The sequence below is a fragment of the Sinohyriopsis cumingii genome, chromosome 17 (assembly GCF_028554795.1).
Source record: "Sinohyriopsis cumingii isolate HCF-2022 chromosome 17, ASM2855479v2, whole genome shotgun sequence".
Lineage (NCBI taxonomy): Eukaryota > Metazoa > Mollusca > Bivalvia > Unionida > Unionidae > Sinohyriopsis > Sinohyriopsis cumingii.
Genome location: NC_142977.1, coordinates 28,063,388 through 28,089,114, shown reverse-complemented (window position 1 = coordinate 28,089,114; position 25,727 = coordinate 28,063,388). Strand labels below are relative to the sequence as shown.

General features: G+C 40.0%; 1 pseudogene; it reads right to left on the bottom strand.

The window, feature by feature from the left end:
* LOC149778314 (uncharacterized) overlaps positions 1 to 25,727 on the bottom strand; it is a 146,944-nt pseudogene that overhangs the window by 660 nt on the left and 120,557 nt on the right.

Below are 25,727 nucleotides of genomic sequence, written 5' to 3'. Positions count from 1 at the left end.
ACACATGAAAATATTAAGATTCCTTATTAGACATGTAAAACAATGTGTGCCAGTTGTTACCAAATGACTGTATCTGATGCAAAGTTTTCACGACTTGTAAATGTGAATAATATTCCATTGCTTTGATATCCAAGCTGGGATCATAATGTACAATCAATATATAAAATTATTTCTAATATCCTGTAGTTAAACAAAACAAACTTACACTACCTCCCCTCCTTTGTTTCTCAATACACCCCTGCCACTATGGATATTGTGATCCAAAGCAGCTAGCTCATTCCTAATCCTGTACACAAGAGGGGTGTATGAAAATCTCTTGGCATAGTACATCAGAATATGCTGATGAAAAACTTCGAGCTCAGCAGTGCTTCTGCAATTATCAAGAAAATGTATCTTGTAATGTGTCACTTGCAATCTGCTAACAATTATTAAGTACTAATTAATGTTGGTCAATTTTGCATATATAAAATCTTTACTGCAGTGTTTATGCAGATTGCCATGGAATTGTTAATACCTGATGTGCATGTATTATACCTGAACTTGCAAACGACTTGAGAAGGACAGTCACTGTACATGTATTATGTACACACATCGTATGAATGCTAACTTATTCAGATATTCAAATGGTAATTATATACGGCAAATTATTCTTAAGTTGAGAATAATAACATTTAAAGCAGTCTTAACATATAATTGTTGCAATCCTGAAATGGCATACCTGAAATTCAAGTAATAGTCCACTCTGTTTAGGAACCTTTGGTCCAAGAGTACCTGTGCCAAGGTTTTTAGGACTATGGCATCCTTCTTGGGATCAAGCCAAGGTTTTGTCCTCTCTTCATTCTCTGAGAAAGGTTCATGAAGGCATTTATTAATGCCTTGGCCATGTGAGAGGATCCACTCGTGTTGATTGGTAATATGATGAAGGACACTCCTCCAGATACTCTGAAAGAATGACACAATCAATATTTAAAGCACCTAAAACTGGTCTCTTTTGTCATGGTGACCTGAAATTGATACATTATAATACAGCTGGACGATTTATATAATCAAGGGAAAGATATGTTCTAGATTTGGCTAATGCTTAATGTAGCAGGATTGCAGTTTTGCTCGGATCAATGTTCCTTCAATATTCTACATTATTATATGCTCTTTTTTTCTCCGTTAACTTTGCATTGTCAGAACCGTTCAATATTTTATGATACTGAACTCGCGCGCAACTTCATATTAAACTCAGAAAGGAACTACTTTCTATTGTAAACAAACAATGGACGCATACTCCAGCACTTCTGATTTGCAAACATATGCACACTCGCGTAGTAGGCGGTTTACGTTTTGGCTGATTACATTTGTTTCTGAATGAACTAAAGCTGAGGTTTCATAAACTGTCACATAGCGGCTGCTTTGCCACATTCTGAGTTAACATTTTGATACAATGTTTGTTTTAGATGCCGGATTTCATAAAATGGATGGGTTCCTACAAATAACATGCAAGTGACAAGGCATAAACTGTCTTTCTAAAGTTTTGTCTAGCATGCGACTAAGTTCAAATTTATCTGGGCGGCTGATTGATTGATTGATTGTTTTTTAACGGCGCATCAGCACTTTTAGGCTATTTAGCGCCAAACGAAAAGTGTTATTTGTATAATCTTTTAAAAATTATAAAAGGTCCTATATCGACCAGCGATATAAAAGAACAAATGGTTGAAATTAAAAACGGTAAGATGGTAACGGTGCAAAATAAAGCTTCCCGATCAACGGGAGATGTAAAAAAGATGAATAGGTATTAAAATGGGACGGTATATATATTGCATAAAACTGCACAAGGTGATAGCATAAAAGTCAGAGTTTAGAGTAAATATTTACGGCTTTCAAGAACTCGATAATACGAGTGATGTTTATATTATCAAAAAGTTCTTTCATGTCATGCACAACGTAATAACGATCGCGCGTAGGTTGTAGGTCAAAGCACTCTATCATAAAGTGCTTGACAGTGAATGGTTCATTGCAAGAAACGCACTCTGGTGGGTCTTCACCTTTTAGTATGTGGGTGTGGGTGATATAAGTATGACCAATTCGGATTCTTGCAATGACTACCTCCTCCCTACGAATGGTTCTGTAGGAAGGAGTCCATTCTCCTAGAGTTGGTTTGATTGCATGAAGTTTGTTATTTACAGCATCATTCCATGATGCCTGCCACTTCTGACTTAAGAACTTTCTGATACAAGGTTTAAAATCAGTATATGGTATTTTAAAATCAGATGGTTCTTGAGAAAGGGCCATTTTAGCAGCGCGATCTGCTTTTTCGTTACCTTTAATACCAATGTGGCTAGGTAACCAACAGTATATTATATTGTGGGAGACACTCAGCTCGGTATTTTTTACGAGTATGTTTTTCAATAATGGGTTCCCCAGTTTTCTATTGTGTAGTGACTGGAGTACTGATAGCGAGTCGGAGAAGATGATACAGTTTAAAATACGGTTCTTTTCTATATGTTGCAGAGCAAGGTCTATTGCTGTGATTTCGGCTGTAAAAATTGATGCTCCATTTGGTAAGCGAACTTGCGTTGTGTGATTTCCACAAACAAAGGCTGCAGCAGCCTTTTCCTCATCCTTTGATCCATCAGTGTAAATTCTGGTGTAGTTTTTAAATTCGGTGAGGAGTTCATGGTATGAGTTGTGGAAGATAGAATGGTTTGTTTCAGATTTTTTTCCATCGTGTAGCGTAAAACGTACTTTTGGTTGTTTAATTAGCCTGGGTGGTGTTTCGGAGATGGATGTTTTCTGAATTTATGAAAGATCTATATTTGTAGTGTCAAGGCTGGATGATATTCTAATGCCAAAGGAAGGTATGGCGTTTGGTTTATTTTCGTATAAAGTTTTGTATTTGGGTTGAAAAACAGCCGAAAAAGCAGGATTCAGAGGGTTTGATTTTAATTTCAGAGCATACTGTGCGGAAAGCATTTCTCTACGATGCGATAACGATGGTTCATTCGCCTCAGCTAGAAGGCTTTCACACGGGGATGTTTTAAATGCTCCCAGAGCCAGTCTTATTCCCTGATGACGAATTGGATCAAGCATTTTAAGATACGATTTTCTGGCAGAACCATACACAACGCAACCATAGTCTAGTTTGGAGCGAATAAACGTTCTGTATAAATTTAGGATGACTTTTCTATCAGTACCCCAGTCAGTGTGAGCTACTACTTTAAGTAGATTAAGTTCTTTTAAGCATTTAGCTTTTAAGTTCTTTAGGTGTGGAATAAAGGTCAGTTTTCTGTCAAAGATTATACCTAAAAATTTGGTTTCCTCAACAACTGGAATAGGTGTTCCATCCAGCGTGAGGTTCGGTTCATCATGATGTTTTCGTAACTGACAGAAATGCATGCATACCGTTTTTGATTTCGAGAATTTGAAACCGTTTGCATTGGCCCAATTTTGAATTTTGTTTATATTTTGCAGCAGTTGTCTTTCAATTGTATGCATGTGCTTTGACCGATAACATATTAGAAAATCATCAACATATAAGGAGCAATCCACACCAGGAGTCAAACACTTGGTGATGCTATTAATTTTGATGTTAAAGAGCGTCACAGATAAAATACTGCCCTGGGGCACACCCATCTCTTGCTCGTGCAGATCTGAGAGGGTAGAGCCCACTCGTACTTTGAATTCTCTGTCGGAGAGAAAGTTGGATATGAAAGAGGGCAGACGGCCTTTTAGACCTAGATCGTGCAGGTCATTTAGTATCCCGTACTTCCATGTCGTGTCATAGGCCTTTTCTAAATCAATGAAAACCGCTACTAAGTGTTCTTTCTTGATAAATGCATCTCGAATAAATGTTTCTATTCTAACCAGATGATCGTTGGTGCTCCGGCCATATCGAAAGCCACTTTGGAAAGGAGATATTAAATTATTAGTTTCCAAGTACCAGACAAGCCGAGAATTGATCATTCGTTCCATTGTTTTGCACACACAGCTTGTGAGTGCAATTGGTCGATAGCTGTTAGGATCTGCGCTCTCTTTACCGGGTTTGGGAACTGGTATTACTGTTGCCTCTTTCCAGATTTTAGGTACATTACCAGTAATCCATAAATTGTTGAAAATTTCTAGAAGGGCTGTTAATGAAGGTTCTGGGAGGTGTTTCAAAAACTGGTAATGTATTTCGTCAGGCCCAGTGCATGTATCGTGGGCCTTATTCAGAGATTCCCTCAGCTCATACATTGTAAACGGTTGATTATAACTTTCTGAGTTATTCGATGTGAATTTCAACCGTGTCTTTTCTTTGTGAGTTTTTAATCTTCTGAATGCTTCTGAGTAATTAGAGGATGAGGAATTTTTTGAGAAGCTATCAGCAAGTATGTTAACAATGGCATGTTTGGAATTGATATTCTTGTTGTTTACTTTGAGATGTCGAAAGGAATTGTATTTCCTATTTCCATTGATTTTGCGGATCGTGTCCCAAACTTTCTTTATAGAGGAACGAGAGTTTAGAGTTGAAACATTTTTTCCATGATGTTCTTTTACTTTGTTTAATCGTGCGGCGAGCATTGGCCCGAACAATACGGTACTTAGTTAAATTTTCGGGTGTTGGACGATTATTAAAATTTTTCAGTGCTTCTCGGCGTTGTCTAATGGCCTCTTTACATTCTTTTGTGAACCATGGTTTTGAGAGTTTTTTACCGTTTGGTGAGGACTTGGGAATGGATTCTTCTGCATTGTCGATTAAAAAAGAAGTAAAATATTGAAAAGGGTTATTGTCGTTTAAGACAGTATCCCTATTAAGTCTAGTTGTACAAAGTGTTTCAAATTTGGCCCAGTCGGCCTTCTTTAAATTCCAATGTGGAACTGCTTCGTCAATTGTAACGTTGGTATTGTTAAGAGAGATTGGAAAGTGATCACTGCTGTGAAGGTCATCAGCGACCTTCCATTCATAGTCCAAAAGCAGCGATGGGGTACAAATTGTCAAATCAATACACGTGTATGTACCCGTTCCTGGGTGTAAATATGTCGGTGATTTGGTATTATATAGACACAAATCGTGTCTGGAAATGAAGTCTTCTATTTTGTGACCTCTGTCACTTATGTGATTTGAACCCCATAAAATGTTATGGGCATTAAAATCACCGAGTAGAATAAAGGGTGCGGGGAGTTGTTGAACAAGGTCGTCTAATTCATTTGTTACTAAATTGGTGTTTGGTGGTATGTAGATAGAACAAAAGGTAATCACCCGATGCAGAGTGACGCTCACAGCAGTGGCTTGTAAATTTGTGTTTAGAGGGATGACGCTATGAGGGGCTCTGTTGTTCACAATAACAGAGACTCCTCCTGAGGCTCTGTCAACATTATGAGAGTAGTTGTTAAACAGGGAGTAGTTTTTAAGTGTGATGTTATCTGTATCTTTCAAAAATGTTTCCTGAAGACATAGTACTGCAGGATCACGTTCGTTTAAGAGCAAAAGAATATCATTGTAGTTGGCTTTAAGTCCTCTACAGTTCCATTGTATGATGGTGTTCTTCATTACAAGTTTATATTGAAGATTCTGGAGCTAGGTTAGACCTTTCGCGGAGGCAATGTCTTTGGTTATTTATCTGGAGGAAGTACGGGGGTGAATTTTTTGTTGTTAGGTCTGGAGCCACCTTGAGGACATGGAGCAGATTCTTCTGCATCCATATCCTCAAAGTCTCCAAACCTATTGTGCAGTTTTATTGGGTCATCAGACTCTTTTTGCTGCCTATTTGCTGTCGACTTTTTCTTACTGTTTGGTGATTTTGATGGTGGAGGATTGTTGAACGTTGTTTGCGTCGATGTTGAGTTTTTTGGGGGTTTGTAATGCGATATGTTCGAGACGGAAGGGGATTCAGGTGGGTCTGTTTGGGTTTGGGCGTCTTTCGTTGCTTTTTGATTGCTCTTTACTATGGTTGAGAAGGATGGGCCGGGGAGTGATGTTAAAGTTTGTACAAGCTTCCTGGCCTCTGGATACGGGATGTTGGATGTGTATTTGATCCTTTGGATTTCCTTCTCCTGTTTCCATATATCGCAATCTTTTGAATTTGCATGGTGTTCCTTGCCGCAGTTGACGCAATGCGGAGTGGCTTTGCACTCGGATTCCCGATGAGAAGGGTCTCCACATCGTCCACATACTTGGTTTCTGGAACAGCGGTCTTCATGATGACCGTATTTTTGACATTTGTAGCATCGGAGGGGATTTGGTATGTATACCTCAACCCTAACTTGTAAGAACCCAACTTTGACAACTTTAGGTACCGTTGGTCTGTTGAAGGTGAGTATAATGGTGTTGGTGTCTTGCAGATCGCTGTTTCGTTTGATACGAATCCTACGAACTGCAGTGACACCTTCACTTTTCATCCCCTCTACGATGTCTTTGTCGCTGACTCCAGCCAAGTCACGGCAACGAATGACGCCTTTTGATGTATTTAGAGATGTGTGTGCGAAACAAGTCACTGGGATGTCATGAAATACCTTAATTTTTTCCCCCTGCGGGTCCGGGGTTGTAGAATTGGCCCGACGTGCCTCGCTACGTGTCGTAAAAGGCGACTAAGTAGAGGCAACCTGTTTGCCGTGGGTTGCGTCCCGTGTCGGAGGAGGAAAGGATCCTGGTAGTTGAGCAGAGGCTTTCCCTGCAACACACTACTTTGGCCTCTACTTCTCTAAGACGGGTGGTCGGGATGGGCCCGGTTCCGACAAATCGGCTGGTCACGCCGAGCCCTAGGAGGTCTTTATTTACTCTCTCACCTTCTTTATCTGTCTCCTTGTATCTCTCTTGATACCACCGTTGCCCCTAAATTCTCTTCCTTTATCTTTCCCTTTTCCAAGTCTTAGAAGACCTCCTAGAAGGCGGTGGCTTAACGGGTCAATCGGGGGGTAATTTTACCGACCTTAGAAATTGGCGACTTCAGGGTCAATCAAAGGTAATTTTATCAACTGAGTATGGCATCTGTGTATCCCTGACACTTGAAAAGTGTCCCCTTGTTGGGCTCCTTGGTGGGTGGGGAGCACGGGTGCTGAATTTTTTTTTCAAGCCAAAATGGAAAATCAAAAAAATCAAAATAAACGTACCAAAACGGGAACTGACTCAGATGATGAACCATGTAGTGTGGAATCGTTTCCTCGCTTCATGGTCATCAAATCAAAAGATGAAACCAAACCCCTAGCCGCACTATCGCCATTTATAATCGAAAAGACTATACTTGGATTAGTCGGCAAACCAAAAAGCGTTAAAAAGATTAAATCAGGTGGTCTGCTTGTGGAGTGCGAACGTAAAGCACACACTGAGAACATTCAAAAAATTCAAGTATTTCATGACATCCCAGTGACTTGTTTCGCACACACATCTCTAAATACATCAAAAGGCGTCATTCGTTGCCGTGACTTGGCTGGAGTCAGCGACAAAGACATCGTAGAGGGGATGAAAAGTGAAGGTGTCACTGCAGTTCGTAGGATTCGTATCAAACGAAACAACGATCTGCAAGACACCAACACCATTATACTCACCTTCAACAGACCAACGGTACCTAAAGTTGTCAAAGTTGGGTTCTTACAAGTTAGGGTTGAGGTATACATACCAAATCCCCTCCGATGCTACAAATGTCAAAAATACGGTCATCATGAAGACCGCTGTTCCAGAAACCAAGTATGTGGACGATGTGGAGATCCTTCTCATCGGGAATCCGAGTGCAAAGCCACTCCGCATTGCGTCAACTGCGGCAAGGAACACCATGCAAATTCAAAAGATTGCGATATATGGAAACAGGAGAAGGAAATCCAAAGGATCAAATACACATCCAACATCCCGTATCCAGAGGCCAGGAAGCTTGTACAAAATAGAACATCACTCCCCGGCCCATCCTTCTCAACCATAGTAAAAAGCAATCAAAAAGCAACGAAAGACGCCCAAACCCAAACAGACCCACCTGAATCCCCTTCCGTCTCGAACATATCGCATTACAAACCCCCAAAAAACTCAACATCGACGCAAACAACGTTCAACAATCCTCCACCATCAAAATCACCAAAGAGTAAGAAAAAGTCGACAGGAAATAGGCAGCAAAAAGGGTCTGATGACCCAATAAAACTGCACAATAGGTTTGGAGACTTTGAGGATATGGATGCAGAAGAATCTGCTCCATGTCCTCAAGGTGGCTCCAGACCTAACAACAAAAAATTCACCCCCGTACTTCCTCCAGATAAATAACCAAAGACATTGCCTCCGCGAAAGGACTAATCTAGCTCCAGAATCTTCAATATTAACTTGTAATGAAGAACACCATCATACAATGGAACTGTAGAGGACTTAAAGCCAACTACAATGATATTCTTTTGCTCTTAAACGAACGTGATCCTGCAGTACTATGTCTTCAGGAAACATTTTTGAAAGATACAGATAACATCACACTTAAAAACTACTCCCTGTTTAACAACTACTCTCATAATGTTGATAGGGCATCAGGAGGAGTTTCTGTTATTGTGAACAACAGAGCTCCTCATAGCTTCATTCATTTAAACACCAATTTACAAGCCATTGCTGTAAGCGTCACTCTACATAGAGTGATTACATTTTGCTCTATTTATTTACCACCAAACACTAACCTAGTACCAAACGAACTCGACAATCTTGTTCAACAGCTTCCCGCACCCTTTGTTTTACTCGGGAATTTTAATGCCCATAACATTTTATGGGGATCAAATCATATAAGTGACAGAGGTCACAAAGTTGAAGACTTTATTTCTAGACACGATCTGTGTCTATATAATACCAAAACACCTACATATTTACACCCAGGCACGGGTACATACACAAGCATCGATTTGACAATTTGTTCTCCTTCTCTGCTTTTGGACTATGAATGGAAGGTCGCTGATGACCTTCATAGCAGCGATCACTTCCCAATCTTTCTTGTAAATCTTAACTCTACAGTCGATGAAGTAATTCCACAATGGAATTTAAAGAAGGCCGACTGGGCCAAGTTTGAAACACTGTGTAAAACTAGGCTGAATGAGGATACAGTTTTCAATGTTGACGACACCATTCAGCATTTTACATCTATTTTAATAGAGATTGCAGAAGAATCCATTCCCAAGTCCTCGCCATATTGTAAAAGAACCCAAAAACCTTGGGTCACTAAGGAATGTAAGGAAGCCATTAAACTACGCCGAGAAGCATTAAGGAAATTTAATAATCAACCGACGCCCGAAAACTTAAATATATATCGTATTGCCCGGGCCAAAGCTCGCCGCATAATCAAAGAAAGTAAAAGAGCATCATGGAATAAGTATGTTTCTTCTTTAAACTCTCGTTCCTCTGTTAAAAAAGTTTGGGACACTATACGCAAAATAAACGGAAAGAGAAAGCAAAACCCTCTCCGACATCTGACACTGAACAATAAGAACTTTAGTTCAAAACGTGACATTGCAAATATTCTTGCTGACAGTTTCTCGAAAAATTCCTCATCATCTAATTATTCAGAAGCCTTCCGAAAACTTAAAACTCAAAAAGAAAAGTCACGTTTAAAATTCACATCCAACAACTCGGAAAGTTATAATCAATTGTTCTCACTATCGGAGCTTAGGGAGGCTTTAGATAAGGCCCATGATACATCCGCTGGGCCTGACGAGATACATTACCAGTTTCTGAAACACCTTCCAGAATCATCATTAACATCTCTTTTGAAACTCTTCAATGATTTATGGATTACTGGTAATGTACCAAAAATCTGGAAAGAAGCAACTGTAATACCAGTCCCCAAACCCGGTAAAGATAGCGAAGACCCCAACAGCTATCGACCAATTGCACTCACAAGCTGTGTGTGCAAAACAATGGAACGAATGATCAATTCTCGGCTTGTCTGGTATTTGGAAACTAACAATTTAATATCTCCTTTCCAAAGTGGCTTTCGATATGGCCGGAGCACCAATGATCATCTGGTTAGACTAGAAACATTCATTCGCGATGCATTTATTAAGAAAGAACATTTAGTAGCGGTTTTCTTTGATTTAGAAAAGGCCTATGACACGACATGGAAGTACGGGATACTAAATGACCTGAACGATCTAGGTCTGAAAGGCCGTCTGCCCTCTTTCATATCCAACTTTCTCTCCGACAGAGAATTCAAAGTACGAGTGGGCTCTACCCTCTCAGATCTGCACGAACAAGAGATGGGTGTGCCCCAGGGCAGTATTTTATCTGTGACGCTCTTTAACATCAAAATTAATAGCATCACCAAGTGTTTGACTCCTGGTGTGGATTGCTCGTTATACGTTGATGATTTTCTAATCTGTTATCGGTCAAAGCACATGCATACAATTGAAAGACAACTGCAGCAAAATATAAACAAAATTCAAAATTGGGCCAGTGGAAACGGTTTCAAATTCTCGAAATCAAAAACGGTATGCATGCATTTCTGTCAACTACGAAAACATCACGATGAACCGAACCTCACGCTGGATGGAACACCTATTCCAGTTGTTGAGGAAACCAAATTTTTAGGTATAATCTTTGACAGAAAACTGACCTTTATTCCACACCTAAAGAACTTAAAAGCTAAATGCTTAAAAGCACTTAACCTACTTAAAGTAGTAGCGCACACTGACTGGGGTGCTGATAGAAAAGTCATCCTAAATTTATACAGAACGTTTATTCGCTCCAAAGTGGACTATGGTTGCGTTGTGTATGGTTCTGCCAGAAAATCGTATCTTAAAATGCTTGATCCAATTCATCATCAGGGAATAAGACTGGCTCTGGGAGCATTTAAAACATCCCCGTGTGAAAGCCTTCTAGCTGAGGCGAATGAACCACCGTTATCGCATCGTAGAGAAATGCTTTCCGCACAGTATGCTCTGAAATTAAAATCAAACCCTCTGAATCCTGCTTTTTCGGCTGTTTTTCAACCCAAATACAAAACTTTATACGAAAATAAACCAAACGCCATACCTTCCTTTGGCATTAGAATATCATCCAGCCTTGACACTACAAATATAGATCTTTCTAAAATTCAGAAAACATCGATCTCTGAAACACCACCCAGGCTAATTAAACAACCAAAAGTACGTTTTACGCTACACGATGGAAAAAAATCCGAAACAAACCCTTCTATCTTCCACAACTCTTACCATGAACTCCTCACCGAATTTAAAAACTACACCAGAATTTACACTGATGGATCAAAGGATGAGGAAAAGGCTGCTGCAGCCTTTGTTTGTGGAAATCACACAACGCAAGTTCGCTTACCAAATGGAGCATCAATTTTTACAGCCGAAATCAGAGCAATAGACCTTGCTCTGCAACATATAGAAAAGAACCGTATTTTAAACTGTATCATCTTCTCCGACTCGCTATCAGTACTCCAGTCACTACACAATAGAAAACTGGGGAACCCATTATTGAAAAACATACTCGTAAAAAATACCGAGCTGAGTGTCTCCCACAATATAATATACTGTTGGTTACCTAGCCACATTGGTATTAAAGGTAACGAAAAAGCAGATCGCGCTGCTAAAATGGCCCTTTCTCAAGAACCAACTGATTTTAAAATACCATATACTGATTTTAAACCTTGTATCAGAAAGTTCTTACGTCAGAAGTGGCAGGCATCATGGAATGATGCTGTAAATAACAAACTTCACGCAATCAAACCGACTCTAGGAGAATGGACTCCTTCCTACAGAACCATTCGTAGGGAGGAGGTAGTCATTGCAAGAATCCGAATTGGTCATACTTTTATCACCCACACCCACATACTAAAAGGTGACGACCCACCAGAGTGCGTTTCTTGCAATGAACCATTCACTGTCAAGCACTTTATGATAGAGTGCTTTGACCTACAACCTACGCGCGATCGTTATTACATTGTGCATGACATGAAAGAACTTTTTGATAATATAAACATCACTCGTATTATAGAGTTCTTGAAAGCCGTAAATATTTACTCTAAACTCTGACTTTTATGCTATCACCTTGTGCAGTTTTATGCAATATATATACCGTCCCATTTTAATACCTATTGATCATTTTTACATCTCCCGTTGAGCGGGAACCTTTATTTTGCACCGTTATCATCTTACCGTTTTTTAATTTCAACCATTTGTTCTTTTATATCGCTGGTCGATATAGGACCTTTTGTAAGTTTTAAAAGATTATAGAAATAACACTTTGTTTGGCGCTAAATAGCCTAAAAGTGCTGATGCGCCGTTAAAAATAAATCAATCAATCAATCAATCAACCTTAATTTTTTGAATGTTCTCAGTGTGTGCTTTACGTTCGCACTCCACAAGCAGACCACCTGATTTAATCTTTTTAACGCTTTTTGGTTTGCCGACTAATCCAAGTATAGTCTTTTCGATTATAAATGGCGATAGTGCGGCTAGGGGTTTGGTTTCATCTTTTGATTTGATGACCATGAAGCGAGGAAACGATTCCACACTACATGGTTCATCATCTGAGTCAGTTCCCGTTTTGGTACGCTTATTTTGATTTTTTTGATTTTCCATTTTGGCTTGAATAAAAATTCAGCACCCGTGCTCCCCACCCATCAAGGAGCCCAACAAGGGCACACTTTTCAAGTGTCAGGGATACACAGATGCCATACTCAGTTGATAAAATTACCTTTGATTGACCCTGAAGTCACCAATTTCTAAGGTCGGTAAAATTACCCCCTGATTGACCCGTTAAGCCACCGCCTTCAAGGAAGTCTTCTAAGACTTGGAAAAGGGAAAGATAAAGGAAGAGAATTTAGGGGCAACGGTGGTATCAAGAGAGATACACGGAGACAGATAAAGAAGGTGAGAGAGTAAATAAAGACCTCCTAGGGCTCGGCGTGACCAGCCGATTTGTCGGAACCGGGCCCATCTCGACCACCCGTCTAAGAGAAGTAGAGGCCAAAGTAGTGTGTTGCAGGGAAAGCCTCTGCTCAACTACCAGGATCCTTTCCTCCTCCGACACGGGACGCACCCCACGGCAAACAGATTGCTTCTACTTAGTCGCCTTTTACGACACGTAGCGAGGCACGTCGGGCCAATTCTACAATCCCGGACCCGCAGGGGGCTATCTGGGCGGAGTTATGTGTGTATTAATAATGTTGTGTAATGATGAATCTGTTGTTAGGTATTTAGTTTGGAATACGGCATACATTCCGTTACTTTGTTCCTTGTAGTGTATTTTTGTTTATATAATCAAGCCTAAAGTAGAATAAGAAAATGAGATATAATAAAAAGGTTACTGCATTTATATGGGAAAATATGAACTCGTTTGTCTGATGGATATACTGCACTCCCAAGGTCGTGCAGTGTCCATCAGAAAAACTTGTTCATATTTTCCAATACAAATGCAGTAACCTATAATTACTATCACATTTCAAGTAAATTACGTTCAATAGACTACATACGTACAAGATTTGGTGATGTATATACATGGCTAAATTATATATTAAAAGAAATCAGAAGATAAGGATTATGCACTGTAATTTTGATTTCATACAAAAAATATACAGTTGCAAACGTTTACATATATCTGTTCAAAAATACAAGGACATAAATCTCACCAAAAATTGTTCATAGCTGCTAGCAGTCTTGCATGAAAACCAGAAAAGATTCATGATGTCTTTGGACCATTGTAATTAAACCTCATTTTCCTTTTGTTTGGCAACCTTGAAAAGATTGATTGATTGATTTTTAACGGCGCATCAGGTCTGTTAGGCTATTTAGCGCCAAACAAACCAATTCGGATTCTTGCAATGACTATCTCCTCCCTACGAATGGTTCTGTACGAAGGAGTCCATTCTCCTAGAGTTGGCTTGATTGCTTGATTGATTGATTTTTAACGGCGCATCAGCACTGTTAGGCTATTTAGCGCCAAACAAAGTGTTATATGTATAATCTTTTAAAACTTATAAAAGGTCCAATATCGACCAGCGATATAAAAGAACAAATGGTTGAAATTAAAAATGGTAAGATGGTAACGGTGCAAAATAAAGCTTCCCGATCAACGGGAGATGTAAAAAAGATGAATAGTATTAAAATGGGATGGTATATATATTGCATAAAACTGCACAAGGTGATAGCATAAAAGTCAGAGTTTAGATTGATTGATTGATTGATTGTTTGTTTTTAACGGCGCATCAGCACTTTTAGGCTATTTAGCGCCAAACAAAGTGTTATTTGTATAATCTTTTAAAACTTATAAAAGGTCCTATATCGACCAGAGATATAAAAAATGAAATGGTTGAAATTAAAAACGGTAAGATGGTAACGGTGCAAAATAAAGCTTCCCGATCAACAGGAGATGTAAAAAAGATGAATAGTTATTAAAATGGGACGGTATATATATTGCATAAAACTGCACAAGGTGATAGCATAAAAGTCAGAGTCTAGAGTAAATATTTACAGCTTTCATGAACTCTATAATACGAGTGATGTTTATATTATCAAAAAGTTCTTTCATGTCATGCGCAATGTAATAACGATCGCGTGTAGGTTGTAGGTCAAAGCACTCTATCATAAAGTGCTTGACAGTGAATGGTTCATTGCAAGAAACGCACTCTGGTGGGTCTTCACCTTTTAGTATGTGGGTGTGGGTGATATAAGTATGACCAATTCGGATTCTTGCAATGACTACCTCCTCCCTACGAATGGTTCTGTAGGAAGGAGTCCATTCTCCTAGAGTTGGTTTGATTGCGTGAAGTTTGTTATTTACAGCATCATTCCATGATGCCTGCCACTTCAGACGTAAGAACTTTCTGATACAAGTTTTCAAATCAGTATATGGTATTTTAAAATCAGTTGGTTCTTGAGAAAGGGCCATTTTAGCAGCGCGATCTGCTTTTTCGTTACCTTTAATACCAATGTGGCTAGGTAACCAACAGTATATTATATTGTGGGAGACACTCAGCTCGGTATTTTTTACGAGTATGTTTTTCAATAATGGGTTCCCCAGTTTTCTATTGTGTAGTGACTGGAGTACTGATAGCGAGTCGGAGAAGATGATACAGTTTAAAATACGGTTCTTTTCTATATGTTGCAGAGCAAGGTCTATTGCTGTGATTTCGGCTGTAAAAATTGATGCTCCATTTGGTAAGCGAACTTGCGTTGTGTGATTTCCACAAACAAAGGCTGCAGCAGCCTTTTCCTCATCCTTTGATCCATCAGTGTAAATTCTGGTGTAGTTTTTAAATTCGGTGAGGAGTTCATGGTATGAGTTGTGGAAGATAGAATGGTTTGTTTCAGATTTTTTTCCATCGTGTAGCGTAAAACGTACTTTTGGTTGTTTAATTAGCCTGGGTGGTGTTTCGGAGATGGATGTTTTCTGAATTTTTGAAAGATCTATATTTGTAGTGTCAAGGCTGGATGATATTCTAATGCCAAAGGAAGGTATGGCGTTTGGTTTATTTTCGTATAAAGTTTTGTATTTGGGTTGAAAAACAGCCGAAAAAGCAGGATTCAGAGGGTTTGATTTTAATTTCAGAGCATACTGTGCGGAAAGCATTTCTCTACGATGCGATAACGATGGTTCATTCGCCTCAGCTAGAAGGCTTTCACACGGGGATGTTTTAAATGCTCCCAGAGCCAGTCTTATTCCCTGATGACGAATTGGATCAAGCATTTTAAGATACGATTTTCTGGCAGAACCATACACAACGCAACCATAGTCTAGTTTGGAGCGAATAAACGTTCTGTATAAATTTAGGATGACTTTTCTATCAGTACCCCAGTCAGTGTGAGCTACTACTTTAAGTAGATTAAGTTCTTTTAAGCATTTAGCTTTTAAGTTCTTTAGGTGTGGAATAAAGGTCAGTTTTCTGTCAAAGATTATACCTAAAAATTTGGTTTCCTCAACAACTGGAATAGGTGTTCCATCCAGCGTGAGGTTCGGTTCATCATGATGTTTTCGTAACTGACAGAAATGCATGCATACCGTTTTTGATTTCGAGAATTTGAAACCGTTTGCATTGGCCCAATTTTGAATTTTGTTTATATTTTGCAGCAGTTGTCTTTCAATTGTATGCATGTGCTTTGACCGATAACATATTAGAAAATCATCAACATATAAGGAGCAATCCACACCAGGAGTCAAACACTTGGTGATGCTATTAATTTTGATGTTAAAGAGCGTCACAGATAAAATACTGCCCTGGGGCACACCCATCTCTTGCTCGTGCAGATCTGAGAGGGTAGAGCCCACTCGTACTTTGAATTCTCTGTCGGAGAGAAAGTTGGATATGAAAGAGGGCAGACGGCCTTTTAGACCTAGATCGTGCAGGTCATTTAGTATCCCGTACTTCCATGTCGTGTCATAGGCCTTTTCTAAATCAATGAAAACCGCTACTAAGTGTTCTTTCTTGATAAATGCATCTCGAATAAATGTTTCTATTCTAACCAGATGATCGTTGGTGCTCCGGCCATATCGAAAGCCACTTTGGAAAGGAGATATTAAATTATTAGTTTCCAAGTACCAGACAAGCCGAGAATTGATCATTCGTTCCATTGTTTTGCACACACAGCTTGTGAGTGCAATTGGTCGATAGCTGTTAGGATCTGCGCTCTCTTTACCGGGTTTGGGAACTGGTATTACTGTTGCCTCTTTCCAGATTTTAGGTACATTACCAGTAATCCATAAATTGTTGAAAATTTCTAGAAGGGCTGTTAATGAAGGTTCTGGGAGGTGTTTCAAAAACTGGTAATGTATTTCGTCAGGCCCAGTGCATGTATCGTGGGCCTTATTCAGAGATTCCCTCAGCTCATACATTGTAAACGGTTGATTATAACTTTCTGAGTTATTCGATGTGAATTTCAACCGTGTCTTTTCTTTGTGAGTTTTTAATCTTCTGAATGCTTCTGAGTAATTAGAGGATGAGGAATTTTTTGAGAAGCTATCAGCAAGTATGTTAACAATGGCATGTTTGGAATTGATATTCTTGTTGTTTACTTTGAGATGTCGAAAGGAATTGTATTTCCTATTTCCATTGATTTTGCGGATCGTGTCCCAAACTTTCTTTATAGAGGAACGAGAGTTTAGAGTTGAAACATTTTTTCCATGATGTTCTTTTACTTTGTTTAATCGTGCGGCGAGCATTGGCCCGAACAATACGGTACTTAGTTAAATTTTCGGGTGTTGGACGATTATTAAAATTTTTCAGTGCTTCTCGGCGTTGTCTAATGGCCTCTTTACATTCTTTTGTGAACCATGGTTTTGAGAGTTTTTTACCGTTTGGTGAGGACTTGGGAATGGATTCTTCTGCATTGTCGATTAAAAAAGAAGTAAAATATTGAAAAGGGTTATTGTCGTTTAAGACAGTATCCCTATTAAGTCTAGTTGTACAAAGTGTTTCAAATTTGGCCCAGTCGGCCTTCTTTAAATTCCAATGTGGAACTGCTTCGTCAATTGTAACGTTGGTATTGTTAAGAGAGATTGGAAAGTGATCACTGCTGTGAAGGTCATCAGCGACCTTCCATTCATAGTCCAAAAGCAGCGATGGGGTACAAATTGTCAAATCAATACACGTGTATGTACCCGTTCCTGGGTGTAAATATGTCGGTGATTTGGTATTATATAGACACAAATCGTGTCTGGAAATGAAGTCTTCTATTTTGTGACCTCTGTCACTTATGTGATTTGAACCCCATAAAATGTTATGGGCATTAAAATCACCGAGTAGAATAAAGGGTGCGGGGAGTTGTTGAACAAGGTCGTCTAATTCATTTGTTACTAAATTGGTGTTTGGTGGTATGTAGATAGAACAAAAGGTAATCACCCGATGCAGAGTGACGCTCACAGCAGTGGCTTGTAAATTTGTGTTTAGAGGGATGACGCTATGAGGGGCTCTGTTGTTCACAATAACAGAGACTCCTCCTGAGGCTCTGTCAACATTATGAGAGTAGTTGTTAAACAGGGAGTAGTTTTTAAGTGTGATGTTATCTGTATCTTTCAAAAATGTTTCCTGAAGACATAGTACTGCAGGATCACGTTCGTTTAAGAGCAAAAGAATATCATTGTAGTTGGCTTTAAGTCCTCTACAGTTCCATTGTATGATGGTGTTCTTCATTACAAGTTTATATTGAAGATTCTGGAGCTAGGTTAGACCTTTCGCGGAGGCAATGTCTTTGGTTATTTATCTGGAGGAAGTACGGGGGTGAATTTTTTGTTGTTAGGTCTGGAGCCACCTTGAGGACATGGAGCAGATTCTTCTGCATCCATATCCTCAAAGTCTCCAAACCTATTGTGCAGTTTTATTGGGTCATCAGACTCTTTTTGCTGCCTATTTGCTGTCGACTTTTTCTTACTGTTTGGTGATTTTGATGGTGGAGGATTGTTGAACGTTGTTTGCGTCGATGTTGAGTTTTTTGGGGGTTTGTAATGCGATATGTTCGAGACGGAAGGGGATTCAGGTGGGTCTGTTTGGGTTTGGGCGTCTTTCGTTGCTTTTTGATTGCTCTTTACTATGGTTGAGAAGGATGGGCCGGGGAGTGATGTTAAAGTTTGTACAAGCTTCCTGGCCTCTGGATACGGGATGTTGGATGTGTATTTGATCCTTTGGATTTCCTTCTCCTGTTTCCATATATCGCAATCTTTTGAATTTGCATGGTGTTCCTTGCCGCAGTTGACGCAATGCGGAGTGGCTTTGCACTCGGATTCCCGATGAGAAGGGTCTCCACATCGTCCACATACTTGGTTTCTGGAACAGCGGTCTTCATGATGACCGTATTTTTGACATTTGTAGCATCGGAGGGGATTTGGTATGTATACCTCAACCCTAACTTGTAAGAACCCAACTTTGACAACTTTAGGTACCGTTGGTCTGTTGAAGGTGAGTATAATGGTGTTGGTGTCTTGCAGATCGCTGTTTCGTTTGATACGAATCCTACGAACTGCAGTGACACCTTCACTTTTCATCCCCTCTACGATGTCTTTGTCGCTGACTCCAGCCAAGTCACGGCAACGAATGACGCCTTTTGATGTATTTAGAGATGTGTGTGCGAAACAAGTCACTGGGATGTCATGAAATACCTTAATTTTTTCCCCCTGCGGGTCCGGGGTTGTAGAATTGGCCCGACGTGCCTCGCTACGTGTCGTAAAAGGCGACTAAGTAGAGGCAACCTGTTTGCCGTGGGTTGCGTCCCGTGTCGGAGGAGGAAAGGATCCTGGTAGTTGAGCAGAGGCTTTCCCTGCAACACACTACTTTGGCCTCTACTTCTCTAAGACGGGTGGTCGGGATGGGCCCGGTTCCGACAAATCGGCTGGTCACGCCGAGCCCTAGGAGGTCTTTATTTACTCTCTCACCTTCTTTATCTGTCTCCTTGTATCTCTCTTGATACCACCGTTGCCCCTAAATTCTCTTCCTTTATCTTTCCCTTTTCCAAGTCTTAGAAGACCTCCTAGAAGGCGGTGGCTTAACGGGTCAATCGGGGGGTAATTTTACCGACCTTAGAAATTGGCGACTTCAGGGTCAATCAAAGGTAATTTTATCAACTGAGTATGGCATCTGTGTATCCCTGACACTTGAAAAGTGTCCCCTTGTTGGGCTCCTTGGTGGGTGGGGAGCACGGGTGCTGAATTTTTTTTTCAAGCCAAAATGGAAAATCAAAAAAATCAAAATAAACGTACCAAAACGGGAACTGACTCAGATGATGAACCATGTAGTGTGGAATCGTTTCCTCGCTTCATGGTCATCAAATCAAAAGATGAAACCAAACCCCTAGCCGCACTATCGCCATTTATAATCGAAAAGACTATACTTGGATTAGTCGGCAAACCAAAAAGCGTTAAAAAGATTAAATCAGGTGGTCTGCTTGTGGAGTGCGAACGTAAAGCACACACTGAGAACATTCAAAAAATTCAAGTATTTCATGACATCCCAGTGACTTGTTTCGCACACACATCTCTAAATACATCAAAAGGCGTCATTCGTTGCCGTGACTTGGCTGGAGTCAGCGACAAAGACATCGTAGAGGGGATGAAAAGTGAAGGTGTCACTGCAGTTCGTAGGATTCGTATCAAACGAAACAACGATCTGCAAGACACCAACACCATTATACTCACCTTCAACAGACCAACGGTACCTAAAGTTGTCAAAGTTGGGTTCTTACAAGTTAGGGTTGAGGTATACATACCAAATCCCCTCCGATGCTACAAATGTCAAAAATACGGTCATCATGAAGACCGCTGTTCCAGAAACCAAGTATGTGGACGATGTGGAGATCCTTCTCATCGGGAATCCGAGTGCAAAGCCACTCCGCATTGCGTCAACTGCGGCAAGGAACACCATGCAAATTCAAAAGATTGCGATATATGGAAACAGGAGAAGGAAATCCAAAGGATCAAATACACATCCAACATCCCGTATCCAGAGGCCAGGAAGCTTGTACAAAATAGAACATCACTCCCCGGCCCATCCTTCTCAACCATAGTAAAAAGCAATCAAAAAGCAACGAAAGACGCCCAAACCCAAACAGACCCACCTGAATCCCCTTCCGTCTCGAACATATCGCATTACAAACCCCCAAAAAACTCAACATCGACGCAAACAACGTTCAACAATCCTCCACCATCAAAATCACCAAAGAGTAAGAAAAAGTCGACAGGAAATAGGCAGCAAAAAGGGTCTGATGACCCAATAAAACTGCACAATAGGTTTGGAGACTTTGAGGATATGGATGCAGAAGAATCTGCTCCATGTCCTCAAGGTGGCTCCAGACCTAACAACAAAAAATTCACCCCCGTACTTCCTCCAGATAAATAACCAAAGACATTGCCTCCGCGAAAGGACTAATCTAGCTCCAGAATCTTCAATATTAACTTGTAATGAAGAACACCATCATACAATGGAACTGTAGAGGACTTAAAGCCAACTACAATGATATTCTTTTGCTCTTAAACGAACGTGATCCTGCAGTACTATGTCTTCAGGAAACATTTTTGAAAGATACAGATAACATCACACTTAAAAACTACTCCCTGTTTAACAACTACTCTCATAATGTTGATAGGGCATCAGGAGGAGTTTCTGTTATTGTGAACAACAGAGCTCCTCATAGCTTCATTCATTTAAACACCAATTTACAAGCCATTGCTGTAAGCGTCACTCTACATAGAGTGATTACATTTTGCTCTATTTATTTACCACCAAACACTAACCTAGTACCAAACGAACTCGACAATCTTGTTCAACAGCTTCCCGCACCCTTTGTTTTACTCGGGAATTTTAATGCCCATAACATTTTATGGGGATCAAATCATATAAGTGACAGAGGTCACAAAGTTGAAGACTTTATTTCTAGACACGATCTGTGTCTATATAATACCAAAACACCTACATATTTACACCCAGGCACGGGTACATACACAAGCATCGATTTGACAATTTGTTCTCCTTCTCTGCTTTTGGACTATGAATGGAAGGTCGCTGATGACCTTCATAGCAGCGATCACTTCCCAATCTTTCTTGTAAATCTTAACTCTACAGTCGATGAAGTAATTCCACAATGGAATTTAAAGAAGGCCGACTGGGCCAAGTTTGAAACACTGTGTAAAACTAGGCTGAATGAGGATACAGTTTTCAATGTTGACGACACCATTCAGCATTTTACATCTATTTTAATAGAGATTGCAGAAGAATCCATTCCCAAGTCCTCGCCATATTGTAAAAGAACCCAAAAACCTTGGGTCACTAAGGAATGTAAGGAAGCCATTAAACTACGCCGAGAAGCATTAAGGAAATTTAATAATCAACCGACGCCCGAAAACTTAAATATATATCGTATTGCCCGGGCCAAAGCTCGCCGCATAATCAAAGAAAGTAAAAGAGCATCATGGAATAAGTATGTTTCTTCTTTAAACTCTCGTTCCTCTGTTAAAAAAGTTTGGGACACTATACGCAAAATAAACGGAAAGAGAAAGCAAAACCCTCTCCGACATCTGACACTGAACAATAAGAACTTTAGTTCAAAACGTGACATTGCAAATATTCTTGCTGACAGTTTCTCGAAAAATTCCTCATCATCTAATTATTCAGAAGCCTTCCGAAAACTTAAAACTCAAAAAGAAAAGTCACGTTTAAAATTCACATCCAACAACTCGGAAAGTTATAATCAATTGTTCTCACTATCGGAGCTTAGGGAGGCTTTAGATAAGGCCCATGATACATCCGCTGGGCCTGACGAGATACATTACCAGTTTCTGAAACACCTTCCAGAATCATCATTAACATCTCTTTTGAAACTCTTCAATGATTTATGGATTACTGGTAATGTACCAAAAATCTGGAAAGAAGCAACTGTAATACCAGTCCCCAAACCCGGTAAAGATAGCGAAGACCCCAACAGCTATCGACCAATTGCACTCACAAGCTGTGTGTGCAAAACAATGGAACGAATGATCAATTCTCGGCTTGTCTGGTATTTGGAAACTAACAATTTAATATCTCCTTTCCAAAGTGGCTTTCGATATGGCCGGAGCACCAATGATCATCTGGTTAGACTAGAAACATTCATTCGCGATGCATTTATTAAGAAAGAACATTTAGTAGCGGTTTTCTTTGATTTAGAAAAGGCCTATGACACGACATGGAAGTACGGGATACTAAATGACCTGAACGATCTAGGTCTGAAAGGCCGTCTGCCCTCTTTCATATCCAACTTTCTCTCCGACAGAGAATTCAAAGTACGAGTGGGCTCTACCCTCTCAGATCTGCACGAACAAGAGATGGGTGTGCCCCAGGGCAGTATTTTATCTGTGACGCTCTTTAACATCAAAATTAATAGCATCACCAAGTGTTTGACTCCTGGTGTGGATTGCTCGTTATACGTTGATGATTTTCTAATCTGTTATCGGTCAAAGCACATGCATACAATTGAAAGACAACTGCAGCAAAATATAAACAAAATTCAAAATTGGGCCAGTGGAAACGGTTTCAAATTCTCGAAATCAAAAACGGTATGCATGCATTTCTGTCAACTACGAAAACATCACGATGAACCGAACCTCACGCTGGATGGAACACCTATTCCAGTTGTTGAGGAAACCAAATTTTTAGGTATAATCTTTGACAGAAAACTGACCTTTATTCCACACCTAAAGAACTTAAAAGCTAAATGCTTAAAAGCACTTAACCTACTTAAAGTAGTAGCGCACACTGACTGGGGTGCTGATAGAAAAGTCATCCTAAATTTATACAGAACGTTTATTCGCTCCAAAGTGGACTATGGTTGCGTTGTGTATGGTTCTGCCAGAAAATCGTATCTTAAAATGCTTGATCCAATTCATCATCAGGGAATAAGACTGGCTCTGGGAGCATTTAAAACATCCCCGTGTGAAAGCCTTCTAGCTGAGGCGAATGAACCACCGTTATCGCATCGTAGAGAAATGCTTTCCGCACAGTATGCTCTGAAATTAAAATCAAACCCTCTGAATCCTGCTTTTTCGGCTGTTTTTCAACCCAAATACAAAACTTTATACGAAAATAAACCAAACGCCATACCTTCCTTTGGCATTAGAATATCATCCAGCCTTGACACTACAAATATAGATCTTTCTAAAATTCAGAAAACATCGATCTCTGAAACACCACCCTGGCTAATTAAACAACCAAAAGTACGTTTTACGCTACACGATGGAAAAAAATCCGAAACAAACCCTTCTATCTTCCACAACTCTTACCATGAACTCCTCACCGAATTTAAAAACTACACCAGAATTTACACTGATGGATCAAAGGATGAGGAAAAGGCTGCTGCAGCCTTTGTTTGTGGAAATCACACAACGCAAGTTCGCTTACCAAATGGAGCATCAATTTTTACAGCCGAAATCAGAGCAATAGACCTTGCTCTGCAACATATAGAAAAGAACCGTATTTTAAACTGTATCATCTTCTCCGACTCGCTATCAGTACTCCAGTCACTACACAATAGAAAACTGGGGAACCCATTATTGAAAAACATACTCGTAAAAAATACCGAGCTGAGTGTCTCCCACAATATAATATACTGTTGGTTACCTAGCCACATTGGTATTAAAGGTAACGAAAAAGCAGATCGCGCTGCTAAAATGGCCCTTTCTCAAGAACCAACTGATTTTAAAATACCATATACTGATTTTAAACCTTGTATCAGAAAGTTCTTACGTCAGAAGTGGCAGGCATCATGGAATGATGCTGTAAATAACAAACTTCACGCAATCAAACCGACTCTAGGAGAATGGACTCCTTCCTACAGAACCATTCGTAGGGAGGAGGTAGTCATTGCAAGAATCCGAATTGGTCATACTTTTATCACCCACACCCACATACTAAAAGGTGACGACCCACCAGAGTGCGTTTCTTGCAATGAACCATTCACTGTCAAGCACTTTATGATAGAGTGCTTTGACCTACAACCTACGCGCGATCGTTATTACATTGTGCATGACATGAAAAGAACTTTTTGATAATATAAACATCACTCGTATTATAGAGTTCTTGAAGCCGTAAATATTTACTCTAAACTCTGACTTTTATGCTATCACCTTGTGCAGTTTTATGCAATATATATACCGTCCCATTTTAATACCTATTGATCATTTTTACATCTCCCGTTGAGCGGGAACCTTTATTTTGCACCGTTATCATCTTACCGTTTTTTAATTTCAACCATTTGTTCTTTTATATCGCTGGTCGATATAGGACCTTTTGTAAGTTTTAAAAGATTATAGAAATAACACTTTGTTTGGCGCTAAATAGCCTAAAAGTGCTGATGCGCCGTTAAAAATAAATCAATCAATCAATCAATCAACCTTAATTTTTTGAATGTTCTCAGTGTGTGCTTTACGTTCGCACTCCACAAGCAGACCACCTGATTTAATCTTTTTAACGCTTTTTGGTTTGCCGACTAATCCAAGTATAGTCTTTTCGATTATAAATGGCGATAGTGCGGCTAGGGGTTTGGTTTCATCTTTTGATTTGATGACCATGAAGCGAGGAAACGATTCCACACTACATGGTTCATCATCTGAGTCAGTTCCCGTTTTGGTACGCTTATTTTGATTTTTTTGATTTTCCATTTTGGCTTGAATAAAAATTCAGCACCCGTGCTCCCCACCCATCAAGGAGCCCAACAAGGGCACACTTTTCAAGTGTCAGGGATACACAGATGCCATACTCAGTTGATAAAATTACCTTTGATTGACCCTGAAGTCACCAATTTCTAAGGTCGGTAAAATTACCCCCTGATTGACCCGTTAAGCCACCGCCTTCAAGGAAGTCTTCTAAGACTTGGAAAAGGGAAAGATAAAGGAAGAGAATTTAGGGGCAACGGTGGTATCAAGAGAGATACACGGAGACAGATAAAGAAGGTGAGAGAGTAAATAAAGACCTCCTAGGGCTCGGCGTGACCAGCCGATTTGTCGGAACCGGGCCCATCTCGACCACCCGTCTAAGAGAAGTAGAGGCCAAAGTAGTGTGTTGCAGGGAAAGCCTCTGCTCAACTACCAGGATCCTTTCCTCCTCCGACACGGGACGCACCCCACGGCAAACAGATTGCTTCTACTTAGTCGCCTTTTACGACACGTAGCGAGGCACGTCGGGCCAATTCTACAATCCCGGACCCGCAGGGGGCTATCTGGGCGGAGTTATGTGTGTATTAATAATGTTGTGTAATGATGAATCTGTTGTTAGGTATTTAGTTTGGAATACGGCATACATTCCGTTACTTTGTTCCTTGTAGTGTATTTTTGTTTATATAATCAAGCCTAA